Source organism: Eretmochelys imbricata, chromosome 2 (assembly GCF_965152235.1).
Source record: "Eretmochelys imbricata isolate rEreImb1 chromosome 2, rEreImb1.hap1, whole genome shotgun sequence".
Lineage (NCBI taxonomy): Eukaryota > Metazoa > Chordata > Testudines > Cheloniidae > Eretmochelys > Eretmochelys imbricata.
In genome coordinates, this window is record NC_135573.1 from 268,236,048 (window position 1) to 268,249,876 (window position 13,829).

A 13,829-nucleotide genomic window follows, 5' to 3' on the forward strand; every position below is an offset into this window, starting at 1 on the left:
CTGACAATCCCCTGGCCGCAGGGCCTGATCCAGGGCCCAGAGAAGTACTGGGGTTGCAGGGGATAGCCCAGGGTAGGCAAGAGCAGCAGGCCAAAAACCCCTTGCCTGTGATGACTGGCTCTTACACTGCAGTCTGCCCCAGGGAGCAGGAGCTTGATGATGACTAGCAGTAGCCCATAGATTGAGGCAAGGTGGGGATAGTGGGTTGGGGGGTTCTCCAGGAAGGGGAGACCCCGAGGCAGATGGTGGGGGTAGCCAGGGTGCAGCATCCCAGGTAAAAGGGCACTGGGGTCTGGGAGGGACACAGGGGCCAGCGATGGGCAAGACAGTGGCCTGCAGGGGGCACTCCAGAGGCTGGAAGAGCTAATTCCCTGGACAACCAGCAGGAGGCGCCACAGGAGTGAGCCTCGCCCCGCCACACTTATCCATCCTGGCTAATAGCCATTAATGGACTCAACCTCCATGAATTTATCCAGTTCTCTTTTAAACCCTGTTATAGTCCTAACCTTCACAACCTCCTCGGGCAAGGAGTTCCACAGGTTGACTGTGCACTGTATGAAGAAGAACTTCCTTTTATTTGTTTTAAACCCTCTGCCCATTAATTTCATTTGGTGGCCCCTAGTTCTTATAGTATGGGAACAAGTAAATAACTTTTCCTTATTCACTTTCTCCACACCACTCATGATTTTATAGACCTCTATCATATCCCCCCTTAGTTTCCTCTTTTCCAAGCTGAAAAGTCCTAGCCTCTTTAATCTCTCCTCATATGGGATCTGTCAAGGTTCCTCCCCCACTCTGAACGCTAGGGTACAGATATGGGGACCTGCATAAAAACCTCCTAAGCTTATCTTTACCAGCTTAGGTCAAAAACTTCCCTAAGGTACAAAATATTCCACCCGTTGTCCTTGGATTGGCCGCTACCACCACCAAACAAATACTGGTTACTGGGGAAGAGCTGTTTGGAAACATCTTTCCCCCCAAAATACTTCCCAAAACCTTGCACCCCACTTTCTGGACAAGGTTTGGTAAAAAGCCTCAACAATTTGCCTAGGTGACTACAGACCCAGACCCTTGGATATTAAGAACAATGAACAATCCTCCCAACACTTGCAGCCCCCCCTTTCCTGGGAAGTGTTGGATAAAAAGCCTCACCAATTTGCATAGGTGACCACAGACCCAAACCCTTGGATCTGAGAACAATGAAAAAGCATTCAGTTTTCTTACAAGATGACTTTTAATAGAAATAGGAGTAAATAGAAGTAAAGAAATCCCCTCTGTAAAATTAGGATGATAGATACCTTACAGGGTAATTAGATTCAAAACATAGAGAATCGCTCTAGGCAAAACCTTAAGTTACAAAAAAGACACACAGACAGAAATAGTCATTCTATTCAGCACAATTCTTTTCTCAGCCATTTAAAGAAATCATAATCTAACACATACCTAGCTAGATTACTTACTAAAAGTTCTAAGACTCCGTTCCTGGTCTATCCCGAACAAAAGCAGCGTATCGACAGACACAGACCCTTTGTTTCTCTCCCTCCTCCCAGCTTTTGAAAGTGTCTTGTCTCCTCATTGGTCATTTTGGTCAGGTGCCAGTGGGGTTACCTTTAGCTTCTTAACCCTTTACAGGTGAGAGGATTTTTCCTCTGGCCAGGAGGGATTTTAATATTTATATTTATGACACCCCAGATCTAAATCACAGATCCGCAGAGTTGCAGGACTCGACAGTGAATTGCAGCAGCGAAAGCGGCAGCATGTTGGGCCGTCGCTCCAGAAGCCAGGGCCCTGCACCAGCAGCTTCTCCAGCACGGCTGTGCCGCCCCCAGCCTGGACAGTCATCCCGTCCACTCAGCCGTCTGCGTTTCCTCTCCAGCGGTGTGCAAGCCGCTCGCACACACTAGTGCGAATAGGGACAGCTGTCGGTGAGCCTGGTTCCAGCCCCAGTGAGCGGGGCTGGGGGCAGTACAGCCACGTCGGAGAGCTGCCTGCACGGGGCGCTGGTTCCTGGGTGTGGTGGGCCGACATTCTGCTGCTTTCCCCACTGTGGTTCCCAGCACAGCCCTGAAGTTTCGTTAATATCTGATTATCGCATCCACAGATATACATTTTGTATCCGTGAGGGGCTCTACAGAGCAGAGCAAGAAAATGTTGTATTAATATTTGCAATGAAAGCATGACTGTTTCTAGTTGATTCCTAGATTTGTTAAAGCTGAGCTATGTGTGCATGAGAGAGGGATAGCTCATTATTATTAAGGGGTTTTTACATATAGCGCTTTTATCCAAAGTGCTTCACAATAGTTAGCTAATGGTCCAAACAACATTTGGAAAGATCATTAAGTGGTCCAGTGAGACTCTCAGCAATTTTCAAGTAGTCCATGGGAAAAAAAAGTTTGAGAACCACTGATCTAGAAGAATATATATATGTGATCCAATGACTGGAAGCTGAATTTACAACCATTCAGACTAGAAATAAAGCACAAAGTTTTAGTTTTTAGGGTTATTAAGCTCAGATGCCCAGTCACAGCGATTTAAATCATAGAATCATCATAGAATATCAGGGTTGGAAGGGACCCCTGAAGGTCATCTAGTCCAACCCCCTGCTCGAAGCAGGACCAATTCCCAGTTAAATCATCCCAGCCAGGGCTTTGTCAAGCCTGACCTTAAAAACCTCTAAGGAAGGAGATTCTACCACCTCCCTAGGTAACGCATTCCAGTGTTTCACCACCCTCTTAGTGAAAAAGTTTTTCCTAATATCCAATCTAAACCTCCCCCACTGCAACTTGAGACCATTACTCCTCGTTCTGTCATCTGCTACCATTGAGAACAGTCTAGAGCCATCCTCTTTGGAACCCCCTTTCAGGTAGTTGAAAGCAGCTATCAAATCCCCCCTCATTCTTCTCTTCTGCAGGCTAAACAATCCCAGCTCCCTCAGCCTCTCCTCATAAGTCATGTGTTCTAGACCCCTAATCATTTTTGTTGCCCTTCGCTGGACTCTCTCCAATTTATCCACATCCCTCTTGTAGTGTGGGGCCCAAAACTGGACACAGTACTCCAGATGAGGCCTCACCAATGTCGAATAGAGGGGGACGATCACGTCCCTCGATCTGCTCGCTATGCCCCTACTTATACATCCCAAAATGCCATTGGCCTTCTTGGCAACAAGGGCACACTGCTGACTCATATCGAGCTTCTCGTCCACTGTCACCCCTAGGTCCTTTTCCACAGAACTGCTGCCTAGCCATTCGGTCCCTAGTCTGTAGCGGTGCATTGGATTCTTCCATCCTAAGTGCAGGACCCTGCACTTATCCTTATTGAACCTCATCAGATTTCTTTTGGCCCAATCCTCCAATTTGTCTAGGTCCTTCTGTATCCTATCCCTCCCCTCCAGCGTATCTACCACTCCTCCCAGTTTAGTATCATCCGCAAATTTGCTGAGAGTGCAATCCACACCATCCTCCAGATCATTTATGAAGATATTGAACAAAACCGGCCCCAGGACCGACCCCTGGGGCACTCCACTTGATACCGGCTGCCAACTAGACATGGAGCCATTGATCACTACCTGTTGAGCCCGACAATCTAGCCAGCTTTCTACCCACCTTATAGTGCATTCATCCAGCCCATACTTCCTTAACTTGCTGACAAGAATACTGTGGGAGACCGTGTCAAAAGCTTTGCTAAAGTCAAGAAACAATACATCCACTGCTTTCCCTTCATCCACAGAACCAGTAATCTCATCATAAAATGTCAGCATAGTCAACTTTCACTCCCAGTGTAAGAAGAAAAGCGAGAGTCACAAATGTGCACCGTTTCCGGTGAGTGATGTCTCATTTTGGTGAGACAAGGGGGTGACATTTGGGAGATGTCATCACTTTTTCCCCCAGTCAAGGAGTCAAACCCAAGGAGCCCAGAAAATCCTTGGGTATAGTCAAGCTCTGCCATGCAGGTACCAAGCTCTTTGAGCTCAGTGGAGCCCAGTGATACACACCATCAGATTTTGCACAATACGCTGGGAGTGATGCCTCATTCTGGTAACTCACCTAAGCCGAGGTTATTTGGTGGAGGGATCTTGGAAGAGAGTCACCACATCCCTTTCCCCCAATTTGACTTCTGAATGGAAGCAGCATTCGGGGATTTCTATGATCCTTCTTCCTCCCATGTTTCTTTTCTCTCTTCCCTAGACAGGCTTTTGTCTTCACAACAATTGTCAAATATTTGTGTTCACATTGTTTGTTTCAACAAGAAAATCTCACACTCCCCCTCCCTGTCAGGCAAAAGTAATGTGAACAAAAATGTATTGCCTCTTGTGACAGGGTTTGGTAATTTCCTGACTGAATTATGGGAAGTCTTGCTACGTTATGTTCATGGATCACTGTGGGACAGTGATTGTGTGTAATTCCATGAGGGAGGGGAACCAAAATCCCTCCAGGAACTAACAACAGTGGGAAGTAATTAGGCAAATTCACTCAGGTTGTAACACCTCCCAAGAAGCACCACCCCCTTGAAATACTCACATCGATTGGTCCCAGCTGGCTTCTCTAAAGACCAGAAGTCAAAGATGAGTCAATAACCTGAGTTTAAACTGACTCAGAGCCTTCTTCCTGATCCAGCAAATAGACAAGACCTTTGATCCATGGAGGGCCCCAATCCTTAGGAAAGCTTAGAAGGAGTTTGGCCTCTGAGGCCCCATTACCCATGAATGTGCTTGTTCTGAGTATAAACTGTTAGGAGCTTGGGACAACAAAAAACCCCTGAGTGCGGTTTGAAGGACTGCTCCCTGGTCAGAGACCTGGTTGGAGTTAGGGTGATCTCTGGTAAGTTTATTAGCATATGTGTCAGTTCTTTTATTGTTTTAACATGTTTTACCTGTAACGATTTTACCTTAACAATAAATGTTCTTGCTTAGAACGACCTGAGTAGTAACTTAACTGTGGGTAATTACACTGTTTTCTGAGGAGAAAAGCAAAGCAGGTCTGCTTAGGCAGTCTGACTTTGCTGGGCAAAGAAAGTCACAGTAGAGTCAGGGGACTGTGCTGCCTGGAAATACCTGTCAGGAGGGACGGAGATATAGGTATCTAGTCAAGAGATGCAATGGTTGATGAGCCTGGAGTCTAGAGTGGGTATCCATACGGGAGTTTTGCCAACTTAGCTACTTGGTCACTAGATTTAGCGACCTTTTGGTTTCCCTAGCGAGGAAAGAAGTGTCAAAGTGACCAGCGACAAAGCTAGCGACTTTGCCGATTACAATGACATTCGGAGAAAGAAGTCACCAATATGTTTAGTCATAAAATCATTCACGAGCAGCTCACTAGTGTTAATAAAATCCATTCCATGCTCTCCTCGCTACATTCTGTTGCACCCCAAGTCAATGTCATTACATCTGAATTGAGCATGTCCTCGGGAGGAATCACATTCCAGGGCTTCTTGGGCTGAGATCACTGTAGTCTGCAGGGGAGGAAAGGAAGGTTGTGGAAGCTAATTCAACGTTTTGCGAAAGCCAGGCGCACTTTGGAGAGAGCAGCACATTAGCCAGGGCTTGTTTTTGTCCAGATGATCTTTCTCGCTGCTCCGTAGTAGGATCAAAGGTGGAGGCAGCTTGATTTCAGCTCCTCTTTACTTCTTCCCCTGGCTTGGCCTGAGGTTAGCTGCCCAGCTGTTTTCAGAAATCAAACTTAAACTGCCCCTGAGACTGCCGCTCCTCTTGGAATCGCTGAGCATGGGCTGCTTTGTGTTTTGACGTCTGTTTCGGATAGGCTGCAAAAATTATTATTGCTTAAATACTACAGCTTTCTGCATGTTGCTTTCCATAACTATCACTGCTGCTTACAAGCAGAAACAACCACAACAGCACACAGCCATCATCAGGAGGGCGCCCTCTGCTTGTTGGGCAGGGCGCTCTGTACACTGCAGCCCAGGTCGGCTGGGGTTGGTTCATTTCAGCTAAGCTTTCCTTTCTTGCCAGCCTGGATTTGAGCTGGCAGGTTAGTGAAAGGGAGAGCCCAGAGCTTGGGGCATTCACCTGACCTGAGCTCTGCACTGCAGGGAGCCAAGAAAATAGATCTAATAGAATTGTTGGACTGGGAGGGACCTCACGAGGTCAACTAGTCCAGCCCCCTGCACTCATTGCAGGACTAAGTAGTATCTAGATCATCCCTGACGGTTTGTCTAAACTGCTCTTAAACATCTCCAAAATCCAGCTTGGGGGTTTTGGGTGGAGCCCCTTGTTCCAGTATAGGCTCTTCCTTTCCCAAAAGGTTCCCCAGTTCCTAATAAACCTAAACCCCTCCTCCCTACATCATCATCATCTCGTCCCCCATACATTGAGATCCTACAATTCCGCCTGTGTAACTGGCCCTCCACCTGGAACTGGGAGCATCTCAGAGAATGTTACCATGGAGGTCCTGGTCTTTAATCCTTACCTAGCAGTCTAAATCTGGACTCCAGGACTCCTCTCCTACCTTTCCCTATGTTATTGGTACTTTCAAGTACCAAAACCATGGGGATCATTTCTCTCCACCCTAGCTTCATGTTCTGCTTCCCTGAGGCTTTCATCCCCTTCAGCAGCACAGAGGCTGTCAGACCGGGGATAGGACCATGCTACTGTGTCCCTGAAAGTCTCATCTATACTCCTCTGTCTCTCTTAGCTCCTCCAGTTCAGCCACTCTGGCCTCCAGAGCACGTACGCAGTCTCAGTGGGCCAGGAGCAGCTTTCACTGAATGCACACATAGGCCACCTGCCCACAAGGCAGGAACTTCTACCTGCTGCATTCAGAGCAATACGCTGGATAGCCCCCGCTCTGCTGCTGGACTCTGCCTGCATTACATTTACCCTGGTGTGGGGCGGGGGCTGTGTTTGTTCGTTGGGTTTTGGGGGGTTATTGGTCCAAATTTAGAGTATGTTTGTTAGGTGTATCTGTGTCTCACACTCCCTTGCAAAACTCCCGTTTGCTGAGGAGCTGGCTTTTTAAACCTCTGTTCTCCTTGAGTTAGTTCTGCCCCCTTGCCAAGGGATCCTAAAGGTATTAGGGATCGAAGGATGGCAGGCTCATTAGTAAGCTCTCAGCCTATCCTGGCAGACTGCTTGGCTCAGCTCACAGCCCTCAAACAGACCATATTATACACTTTAATCCAGCAGTCACACACTAAGCAAGCACACCACATACAAACAAACAGACAACAAACTCACCTCAAGGGTCACCTCGTCACTCCTCCTTCACCTGGAGAACTCCCTTGCAAAATCCCCCTGTTGGCCCCTCCTGTTCACTAGCCATGCTTTGGATAAGTCTGTTGTTTGTTCTACAAATGCCTCATCCACTTCCTCCTTGTTCTGATTGGGTGACCAATAGGAGACCCCCCCCTACAATGACATCACCCCTGCTTTCCACCCCGCTTTTGTCTTCAACCAGAGACTTTCAACAGGAGTACCTCTCACCTTCCTCTGGACCTCAGAACAGGGTATGTTGCTAGTTGGGTACTGGAGGGATGGGTTCTTGGCCCAAGACTATTTATGAGTTTTTCCAGTGATCTGGCAGAAAATACAATACAACTGTTGGTAAAATTTGCATATAACTGAGATCAGTGAAGTGAAATAACATGAGGACAGGTCCGTGTTACAGAGCAATCTGTATCACTTCATATACTGGGTGCAATCAAACAGCTTGCATTTTATGTGGCCAAATGGAAGGACAAGCATCTAGGAACAAAGAACGTAGGCCATATTTACAGGATGGGGGATGATATGAAAGAAGTACCATCTCTGAAAAGGACTGGGGGTCCATGTTAGAGAATCAACTGAACATGAATTTCCAGTGCAAAGATGTGGCCAAATGAGCTATTGGGATCCTTGGATGCACGAACGGGGGAATCTCAAGTAGGAATAGAGTTTGTATAACCTTGGCACATGGCATTGTTGAGACCACTACTGGAATACTGTGTTTACACTTCAGAAATGATGTTGGAAAGAAATATAAAGATTCACAGAAGACTCATGAGAGTGATTCAATATCTGGAAAACATGCCTCCCAATGAAAGGCTTACGAAGCTCAAACTATTACCTTATCAAAGAGTAGATTAAGAGATGTCTTGATCACAGTTTCTAGGACTAGAATAACAAGTTATAGGTATGACAAGCTCCTATGCCTGGAAGTAAAAGCTAGACAAATCCAGACTGGAAATAAGGCACACATTTTTAAGAGAGAGGTTAACCACCACTGGAACAACTAAGTGGATTCTCCATCTTTAAATCAGAATTGGATGTCTTTGTAAAATGGATGCTCTAATTCCCACACAAGTTATTTGGCTTGATGTAGAAATCACTGGGTGAAGTTCTATGTCCTGCATTAACAATGAGGAGTCCTGTGGTATCTTAAAGACTAACAAATTTATTTGGTCGTAAGCTTTCATCGGCTAGAACCCGCTTCATCATATCTTCTGCATTGTGCATGAAGTCAGACTAGATCATCAAAATGTCTCTTTGGCCTTAAAATCCATGACCAGGACTCTCTGGCAAGCTTTGTCACCTACGAAAGTTGAAGTGGTAGGAATTAGCTACAGGAGAGTACGAAGAAGGGAATGTTTGGGTGTAGGGGAGACCACAGCCCTGGATTAGAATTCGAGGGTCAGAATTCAGAGTGGGGGGCCTCCTCTACAACTCCACCTGTTCCTTTTCACTTACTTTTGTGATCTCCTCCTAGATCCCTATTTGCTTCCTCCTCTCTGCCAATTCTGCCCCTTACCAGCCGCCTGCTCCCTTTTCTCATCTTTCAGGGATTGATTCTTTGTTGCTGACATCAAGCTGTCTGGAATACTCTGCCCACCTAGCTGGACTTCTCTGCTTTCCCAGTCCATCTTAAAATGGAGCTCAAAACCCAGCACTTCTCTCCTACCTATTATCAGAGAGCTGCTTACCAGTTCCTCACGCCTCTTCCCACCTGGCCGTTTCCACTGTTCCCCCCCACACACCCTCCCACTTTTATACTGCAGACTTCCCATTATTGTAACTGCCATGAAATGGGAGAGAGCTGTGTGAATAACAGTGTAACATGCTAATTGTAAAATGTGTGATCTGAAATATATTTCTATACTGTCAGATGCTGGGACGTCTAACAGGGCAGGCTGAGAGGAAAAAGTCACTTTGTTTACGATGAAATAGAGTTAGATACCTTGCTGTTCACGTCTTTCTTTCCTGTCTCTATCTGCAGTGTGATAACTGAGGCATGGTGGTTACCCACATTGTGTTAGTGCCTCTTTCCCTTCCTGTTTTTGTAGCTGGGTAGCAGATGCATACACATGTGGTCTCCAGTCACATCCTGCTGAAGCTTCCATTCCCTCTCCTCCCTCTGATCGGCAATAGCTGCAGGTCTCTGTCTCCTCCACCAGAGACTAATTTCACTTCCTGTCTCTCTTCCTGTCTATCTATCTGAAGCATATGCAGAATCTGAAGGGGTGTGTGGGTGTGAATGGGGGAATGTCACTGCCATAAATATAAAGGGAAGGGTAAACACCTTTAAAATCCCTCCTGGCCAGAGGAAAAATCCTCTCACCTGTAAAGGGTTCAGAAGCTAAAGGTAACCTCGCTGGCACCTGACAAAAATGACCAATGAGGAGACAAGATACTTTCAAAAGCTGGGAGGAGGGAGAAAAAACAAAGGGGCTGTCTCTGTCTGTGGGATGCTTTTGCCAGAGACAGAACAGGAATGGAGTCTTAGAATTTAGTAAGTAATCTAGCTATGTATGTGTTAGATTATGATTTCTTTAAATGGCTGAGAAAATAGCTGTGCTGAATAGAATGAATATTCCTGTCTGTGTGTCTTTTTTGTAACTTAAGGTTTTGCCTAGAGGGATTCTCTATGTTTGAATCTAATTACCCTTTAAGGTATCTACCATCCTGATTTTACAGAGGTGATTCCTTTTTACTTCTATTAAAAGTTTTCTTGTAAGAAAACTGAATGCTTTTTCATTGTTCTAAGATCCAAGGGTTTGGGTCTGTGGTCACCTATGCAAATTGGTGAGGATTTTTACCAAACCTTCCCCAGGAAGTGGGGTGCACGGGTTGGGAGGATTTTGGGGGGAAAGACGTGTCCAAACTATGTTTTTTCAGGAACCCAGATAAAGTTTGGTGGTGGCAGTGGAAGTCCAAGGGTAAAATAGTTTGTACCTTGGGGAAGTTTTAACCTAAGCTGGTAAAAGTAAGCTTAGGAGGTTTTCATGCACGTCCCCACATCTGTACCCTAGAGTTCAGAATGGGGAAGGAACCTTGACAGTCACCTTCACTGAGCTGGAATTTCTTTCCCTTGCTCTCTCTGAATTGGGAGTGTGAGCTCATGCACGGCTCCTTAGTTGTTGCCCAGGCCATGAACATGGGCTTTGTTTCTAGACAGGTCAGGAGCTGTCTCTTTGGTTTCTCCAACCTGGTTCTGTGAGAATGTTAGTTCAGAGTCACACATAACAGGAGCCTCAACCTGATCACTAACAAATGGTCCTGAGGCCTGCACCTGACGGGACACTGAGTGTCCTCTGCTGCTGAAACCTTTCCACCCTTTGTGAAAAGCAGCCTCACCACTGCCAAATCTACCATCTCCCTTAGAACAGTCACCCCGTCCCCTCTCGGCTGCCACCCCCCAAACATTACTTCTCCCTCCCCCCACCACCACACACACATTGTGTCCTGACAGGCTCCAGGCTTCCTGCCTCAGTTCAGCTTGGGGTCTCTCGCTCTGGTTCCCTGATCAGGAAGTTTTGGGAAGGAGGCGCCCTACTACTTGCAAGGGAGGGTCTCTGAGAAAATTTGTGTAGAAAGCTACCGAGTGCATTGATAAAGGAATGGGACTCAGGATTCTTTTGCCACACCAACTCTAAGAGACTAATTAATTAAGGTGGGCTATTATCAGCAGGAGAAAAGACCCTTAATTTATTAGTCTCTTCGTGTTGGTATGGCAACCCCCATCTTTCATGTTCTATCTATCTATCTATCTATCTATCTATCTATCTATCTATCTATCTATCTATCTATCTCCTCCTATTGTATCTTCCACTCCATGCATCTGATGAAGTGGGTTCTAGCCCACGAAAGCTTATACCCAAATAAATGTGTTAGTCTGTAAGGTGCCACAAGTACTCCTCGTTCTTTTTAAAGATAATAGCGTTGATGTAATATACTTAGACCTCTGTTGGGCGTTTGACTTGGTACAACTTGACAATTTGAATTAAGAAACTAGAACAATAGAAAACCAATGTGGCACACATTAAATGGATTAAAACTGGTTAACCGAAAGGTCTCAGAACAGGGAATTGTAATTGTAAACAGGGAATCATCACTGATTGGGTGTTTCTCCCACAAGAATCAGTTCTTGGCCCTATACTGTCCTTTTTATCAATGACCTGGGAGAAAACATAAACTCATTAATGATAAAATTGTCAAACAACACAAAGATTGGGAGTGTGGCAAAAATATGAAGAGGACAGGTCACGTATACAGAGTGATCTGGATCACATGCTAAACTATCCACAAGCAAGCAATACACATTTCAACTCCAAATATAAGCTCACAGATCTAGGAACAAATGCGTAGGCCATACTTATTAAGATGGGCGCTTCAATCTAGCGCACCCAGGGGTAACACGAGGATCCAATGGCTAGAAACTAAAGCTCAGCAAATTCAGACTGGAAATCAGGCGTACGTTTTTAATAGTGCATCTGATTAGCCTTTGGAACAATTTACCAAGGGCTGTGGTGGATTCTCCATCACTGGCAATTTTAAAACGAAGGTTGGGTGTTTTTCTAAAAGTTCTGCTCTAGGAATTATTTTGTGGAGTTTTCTGGCCTGTGTTATACTGGAGGTTTGACAAGATGATCACAATGGTCCCTTCTGGCCTTGGAATCCATTAATTCATTAAGGCCTGGCATACCTGACATGCTGTCTCAGACAATGGGCCACAGGACCCTGCAACAGAACTCAAACAATTCAGCCACAAATGGGAATTTGAGCTTACGACATCTTCCTCTGGATTTGCACAAAGCAACAAGAAGGTGGGAACAGCAGCAACGACAGCAAAGAAACTGATGGCAAAGGCAAAATGGACAGGAAGGGATCCTGCTTACCATGAGGCATAGAGTGAGTCACAGCAGAGGACCAACAGACAGGAGACAGAAGCAGTTAAGAGGATACCAAGCTAAGAAGACAACAGAGCAATCAAGGACCTGCAGACACTATGGACAGGTGAGCAGGTCTAGGTCCAACCACTGAACAGCCACACAAAGCAAAGGCAAATGCAAGAGTCCAAGCTGAAGCTGGTCACAGGGTACCTGAGACAACTACAGACTCAGGACAATGATGGAGACAACTGTGGTGTATCAGCAGACAGCTGGCACATCCGGACAGACAATGCTAAGGTCAGAACGAGGGGAAAATAAGAACATGAGAATGACCATACTGGGTCAGACCAATGGTCCACAGTCCAGTATCATGTCTTCTGACAGTGGCCTGGAGCATAGGGTTGTGTCCTTGACCATCTTGTCAAATAGCCATTGATGGGCCTACCCTCCTTGAACTTATCGAATTCTTTTTTTAAATCCTGTTATAGTTTTGGCCTTCACAACTTCCCAGGGCAATGAGTTCCACAAGTTGATCATGCATTCCTTTTGTTTGTTTCAGACCTGCCGTCCATTAATTTAATTGGATGATATCTGGTACTTGTGTTATGTGAAGGGGTAAACACTTCCCTATTCTCGTTCTCTATATCAGTCATGATTTTATAGACCTCTATCATATCTCCCCACTTAGACTTCTCTTTTCCAAGATGAGCATTCCCCCAGTCTTTTTAATCCCTCCTCATAAAGAAGCTGTTCCATACCCTTAATCAATTTTGTTGCCCTTCTCTGTACCTTTTATAATTCTAACGTATCTTTTCTGAGATGGGGTGACCAGAACTGCATATAGTATTCAAGATGTGGGCAAATCATGGATTTATACAGTGGCATTATGATACTTTCTGTTTGATTATCTATCCCTTTCCTAATGGTACCCAACGTTCAGTTAGTTTTTTTGACTGCTACTGCACATTGAGCAGATGTTTCCAGAGAACTATCCATGATGACTCCAAGATCTGTTTCTTGAGTGGTAACAACCAATTTAGACCCAAACATGTTTTCCAATGTGCGTTACTTTTCACTTATCAGAACTGAATTTCAACTGCCATTTTGTTGCCAAGTCACCCAGTTCTGTGAGATCCCTTTGTAATTCTTTGCAGTCAGCTTTGGACTTACCTATTTTGAGTAATTTTGTATCATCTGCAAACTTTGCCACCTCACGGTTCACTACCTTTTCCAGATCATTTATGGATTTGTTAAACAGCATAGGTCCCAATTCAGATCCCTGGGGGACCTTGCTATTTACCTCTCTCCCTTGTGAAAACTGACCATTTATTCCTACCCCTTGTTTCCTGCTTTTTAACCAGTTAGGATCCATGAGAGGACCTTCCCTCTTATCCAATTATTGCTTAGTTAGAATGAGTCTCCTCCATCAACTTGACTGATGTGGGAGAGTGAGAAGTAACGGGAATACGAACAATACAGAGGATTATCAGGGTGCCACTCAACAGAGTGGAGGAGGCAACAGGGTGAAATCAAGTCCCCCATCAACAGCAATAACACAAAGAAGAAGGGGGAGACTGGTTTGAAGAGTAGCACACTTGAAGGACTATGATGCCTAACCAGCCACAATGGGCTGGTGATAAAGTCCATGTGCCCAGGATGGGCTATGTAGTAGTAACCTCTGACCCTTCCAGTAATGAAATGTTTACACAAAGACATAATAAAAACAATTATTT